General features: G+C 51.5%; 1 long non-coding RNA gene across 1 annotated transcript; it reads left to right on the plus strand.

Moving 5' to 3' along the window:
• Nucleotides 1-1994: 1994 nt before the first annotated feature.
• LOC146896133 (uncharacterized) lies at nucleotides 1995-4974 on the plus strand. The gene is made up of 2 exons (XR_015737627.1): nucleotides 1995-2591; nucleotides 2851-4974. It is a non-coding gene; the product is annotated as an uncharacterized LOC146896133 (long non-coding RNA).
• Nucleotides 4975-5593: the final 619 nt, after the last annotated feature.

Genomic DNA, 5593 nt, shown 5'->3' on the forward strand with positions numbered 1-5593 from the left:
TCGGTGGTCCGCTTAAGAGGAAAACAAGACACCAGGGACAAAAGCCAATGGTGCCTCAGACGCTGAGCAGGTTAGCCTTGACCTGCCTTAGGGGACCATATAGGCCCTACTGTAACTGTCCAGCAGGGGGCGCTACTCCCCCAGCCTTGCCTGCCATTGGCCACACCACAATCCCTGCCAAACACACACACTCCCATGCCGCTCACAAGAAACCAGAATTTAGGAGAATGCCCCTGGGATTTTGAGAAGTAGCCAAGGAGGAGCTATGGAAGTGAGAATTGGTGACTTCCCCACTGAGAGAGGTAAAGCAGGACCGAAGGGAGACTGACAACCACTTTCAGTACCATAAACCTTGGACCCATTTTACTGATGAGTAATTTGAGGCTGGACAATACTAGGTGACACCAGAAAGCTTGAGAATGGCAACGCTAAGTCATCTGATTCCAAGGTCAGTTTCAAAAAGCACACGTAAATACCAACTCGTTGGATCCGGTGGGGTCGGGTAGGCACCTGCCTACTTCGGCGGCATTGAACCACGACCAGAATAGTCTTTCCGCTGTACTCACTCTCCCAGCCAGACCTCAGAACAACTGCCTTTTCTTTGTTATTTGTTTAGTTTGAAGGGGATTGGGTTTGCTGGGTTTTTTGAGACAGGGTCTCCTACAACCTTAAGTTTGGCTCAATTTCTGTAGGAGAGGTTGGCTTTGAATTCCTTGATCTCCCCCTATCCCGAGGTCTAGGATAACAGACTTCTGCCACTACCTCAGTTTTTGTTTTGGTTTGAGACAAAGGTTTCTTTTTGTAATAGCCCTGGCTGTCCTGGAACTTACTCTATAAAACAGGCTGGCCTCGAACTCACAGAGATCCGCCTACCACTGCCCTTCTCGCCCCCCCCCACCCCAGTTGTTTTTTAATTAAATGCTTTGAAGCCCTGGGTTTCTGCTTCTTTATCCTCTGCCTCTCAGGAACCACCCCTTTCTCTACCCACTACCCGCATCAGCCGCTTCACACAGGGAGAGCCTGGGCTTCTCGGCTCCCAGAAGCAGGCTCTAAGCTACTTTAGCCATGTTCTGCGACCCTTTCTTCCCTCACCCACCCCCTACACAGCGCACCGTCCTCAGACCAGGCTTTGCCTCCACCCCGTAACAGGCAGCAGCACAAATAAACAAGGGGACGGACATATATGAACTGATATGAGTCTGTGCCACTTCCCACAACTGAGCTCAGTTCCTCCTTCATTTAAGGGAGAAAAAAATCAAACTAGAAAAGGTTTGAGAGTCAGTGGGTGCATCTTGCACCAACACTTTCCTTTTCTCCAGGGAAAAAGAAAATTGAAAAAAAAAAAAGAAAAAAACAAAAAACGGTCGGGGTGCCGCCTCTCCAGATCTGCAGCCAAATTTATGAAACTAGACTAGGCTGGGCAGCGGCCGGCACGAGAGGGAAACTCTAGCCCGGAGGCGGGAACTGGGCACGTCCGGCCGTAGGAGGCCCAGAGCCAGCACCTGTAAAATGGGGGGCAGGCCTAAAAGTGGCTTCTTCAAAGTCTCCCCAACCCCCCGCCTCTCGCTTCTCTGAGGTTCCAGTGTCTAGCCGTGGGGCCCCGCCCTAACGAGCCTCTATTTCATTTCCTCCCCTTTCTGTCCAACCGTTTCCTTCCTTCTGCTCTGGGAGTTGTAGGCAGCTCGCGTGTTTGGGCGCACGTGCGTGTAGGTGATCATGTGCACACGCTCCCGTGTGCGGGCTCGTCGCGCCAGTGTGGGGTCCCTGCGCCCCCACCCCACGTGGCCGCTGCGACCGGCTGCCGCACTCTCGCCCGCCAGCCAAGGGGCCATGTGCAACACTCCGCGTGTACTAGCCGCGTACTAGTGTACGATCGCGAACCCGCGGTGCTTACGGGCTCCCGGAGCGTGGTGACCCGTCCCGCATTTTTTTCCCGCTCCCGGGACCTCCCCTAGCTCGCGGTGGTTCTGGCAGAGAGCGGCCCCGCCCGAACGGCCCGGCTAGTTGCTGCGGCTGCCAGGCGCGCCGCCCCCGCGCCGGCGCCCGGATGGGTTTTTCCATGACTGCATCCGGCCCCGGCCGCCTTTGTTCCCGCTGTCCCTGGCCTGCCCGCGCGCCGGGGTTTTTCCAGGGCTCAACTGGAGCGTGGAGGAGCCAGCTCCGAACCCCCATGTCCACTCTCCAAGAGCCGAGCGGATACATAGCTTTGTACCCCCAACTCTGACCCTGTCTCCCTAGAGCTTGTGGCCTCAGCCTTATGATTGAACCCAAAGTTGGCGGTCACCGTGACCCGCGCGCCTCAGTGTTGCGCGACGTCGCTGGTCGCGATAAAGTCCCTCGGGGAGGTGGCAAGGGCTCACAGAGGTTGGGGGGTGTACCTGCGTCCGGGATGGGAAGGGCAGCGTGTGACAGCCCGGAAGGAGGTTATGCCCAGCGACCGGTGAAGGAATCCGCGTGCTCACAGGGCACGGCGGGGAGACCGTGGTGTGTCTGCGGCGTGGGCACAGCTCGTGAGTGGAAAACTGAATGGGCACACTCAGGCCGGATGCAACATCTCGTGACCTCCGAGACCCTCGGGATGTCAGGAAGAAGTGAGCTGACATGGAGCGATGGGGAGGAAGGCAGTGGACAGTAAAAGCAGACTCCGGTCATTACCTTAGGCAGGCATAAGGTCCTTGGGTCCCTACTGTACTCCGTGGACATTTGATTCCGTGGCCCGACCCTGCCCACACTAAGGTTAATTCAGTGTGTGTGCCTGTGACCTAACCGTCCTTGCTATTACCCTAGCTATGTTGAGAGTATGTTGGTGGATTTTTTTGGTTCTGTTTTTTTACGCTTTTTGTTTCCTAGGGAGGTTCACAGGACAGCCTCCAGGCTGGAGACCAGTGTGAGGAAGGTGTCTTTGCATAGAAAAGAGCCCTGGATTAAGTGGGTGAGAGGAGCAGTTCTGGGCGTGTGCCCTTCCAACAACCTGCAGGAAGCTGCCTCCTGACGCGGGCTGATTCCGGGCCAGGACACCCAAATACAAAGAAGTTCGGAGCTGTCCTCTGTACAGGGTGGGAGGGGTGAGCCCCGCGGATCCTGGCTGGTCTCTGTACCATCCTCACTCTGTCAGGACCCCACGAATTATTTTCTTTTAAAACAGTAATGAGCGGGCATGGTGACCTTAATCCTAGCACTCAGCAGAGGCTGGAGGATCTTTGTAGGTTCAAAGTCAGACTTGGTCTACAGAGCTGTCCCAGGACAGCCAGAGATACTTACTCAAAGGGACCCTGTCTCAAAAACAAATAAAAACCAAACAAACAAAAACCCACAAGGGCTGGAGAGATGACTCAGAGCATTGGCTGCTCTTCCAGAGGACCCAGGTACAATTCCCAGCACCCCCATGGCACCTTACAACTTTCTGTAACTCCAGTTCCAGAGGATCTGATGCCCTCACACAGACAGACATTCAGGGAAAACATCGATGCACATGAAATAGAAACAAGTAACATTTTAAAAAACAAAATACCAAACTGCCACCAGGCTGTTATGAAAGCTCACTCTGTCCAAGTTCCATCTTTCTCAGTTCTTTGGCGTGTCTGTATCTAGGGTCCCCTCCCTTCTGGATCCTTCTATTTGCTCCCAGAGGCTAAATCCTCTCACCCACCCATCCTGGTGTGGGAAAGTCTTGTTCCCACATAGCTGGATTCCCTTCTGCCCACAGGCTAACTCCCACATCCTTTTCTTTGTGGAACTGAGGGTGGTCCCTGGCTAAGGCCAGCCCTTGCCTTGAAGGGCACTTGAAGTGAGACGACGTGAGCTGCCCGACCACGTAGGAACTGGACAAGCAAGGCCCTTCTCAGACACACCTAAGCAAGAGTCAACCCAGTTTTCTCTACCCCATGGCATGTAGCGCCTCGCTTCCTTCAGCGCCCCACACTTAAGTGGTTTCTTCTGTTCTGCCTAGAGACTGCCTTGGTTGGAAGAGAGGGGCGGACGCTGGATTCTGATAAGGAAGCGAGCATCTCGGGTTATCCATGAGATGAAGCACCGGTACCACTGGCATCCTGTTTGCTGTCCTTTGTCCTTAGTTCTGTTCCATCCACCATTTACCTCTTATTTCCGACGAAGATTTTGTCATTCGTTGTTTTGGGGTCTGTGCTAGGGTCTCCTGTAGCCCAGGCAGCTCTTGAATTCTCTAACCTCAGCCTGAAGGGTAGCTGAGATTAGAATCCTTATACCAAGCCTAAGCAGGGCCAGTCTCATCTCCATGTGAGAGATGAGAACACTGAGTCATGAGATGTTAGGCAACTTGGCTGCACAGGCCTAACCACCTGAAGTCATAGTGCCTGACCCCACGTCCTGAGAGCTGTCTTCTGACTACCACTGTGGTAAACATGCACACACACTCAATATATAAAGAATGTTGTTTGTTGTTTTATTTTTCTTTCTTTCGTTCTTTCTTTTGTTCTTTCTTTCGTTCTTTCTTTTTTGTTTTGTTTGCTTTTCAAGAGTGGCTTTCTCTAAGTGGCTGGAACTCGTAACTCAGTCTGTGAACAACTCACACATATCTACCTGCCTCTGCCACCCTAGTGTTGGGATTAAAGGTGTGTGCCACCAACCACCCAGCTCATAAATTTTTTTCCCCTTAGACAGGGTTTCTCCTGGCTATCCTGAAACTATCTTTGTAGACTAGGCTGGCCTCAAACTCAGAGAACCACCTGCCTCTGCCGCCCAAATGCTTTCATAAATTTTTTAAAGCATAACATACACTGGATAAACTAAAGAAATTAATACCTTTTTAAAGGCAGCATTTCTGTGTGTGACCCTGGCTGTCCTGGAACTCAGCCTGTAGACCACGGTGGCCTTGAACTCACAGAGATCTGCCTTCTCGGTGTTGGGATTAAAGGGGTGTGGTCAACTGCCTGGCTCATAAATGTTTTTAAAGCACACACATATACTGAATAAACTATAAACATATAAATAACTTTATTTTTTTTTTTTTGAGACACGGTTTCTTCATGTAGTTTTGGAACCTGTCCTGGAACTCACTCTGTAAACCAGACTGGTCTCGAACTCACAGAGATCCACCTGCTTCTGCCTCCGGAGTGTTGGGATCAAAGACATGCACCACCACTGCCCGGCCATAAATAACTTTTTTAAAAAAGGAGTTAAACTTGATGTGGCCCAGGCAGCCTGGCTGCAGAGCCCATTCTCCGATCCCAAGCTTGTGAAAGTGTACTAACGAAGACAGCAGGGCGTTAGTATCCATCGCTCATGCGCAAATCAAAAGGAAGGATTCTGAAAACGGAAGTACCTTCATAACGGTGCTGTCCTACCCAGTTCCCACTCTGCAGCCGTTAATTTGCTTTATGAGTTTTTATTTTAATTACAACTATCAAATCAGAAATTTATGAGATTCAAATAGTTGTTAATGGAATTTCACTCCAAGTCCCTTCAGCCATAACATGCCATTTCTTTCTTTCTTTTTTCTTTTTGGTTTTTTGAGACAGGGTTTCCCAGTAGCTATCGAGTCAGTCCTGGAACTAGCGCCGTAGACCAGGCTGGCCTCGAACTCTCAGAGATTCACCTGCCTTTTCCTCCTGAGTGC

This window comes from Myodes glareolus, chromosome 1 (assembly GCF_982192425.1).
Source record: "Myodes glareolus chromosome 1, mMyoGla1.1, whole genome shotgun sequence".
Taxonomy (NCBI): Eukaryota; Metazoa; Chordata; class Mammalia; order Rodentia; family Cricetidae; genus Myodes; species Myodes glareolus.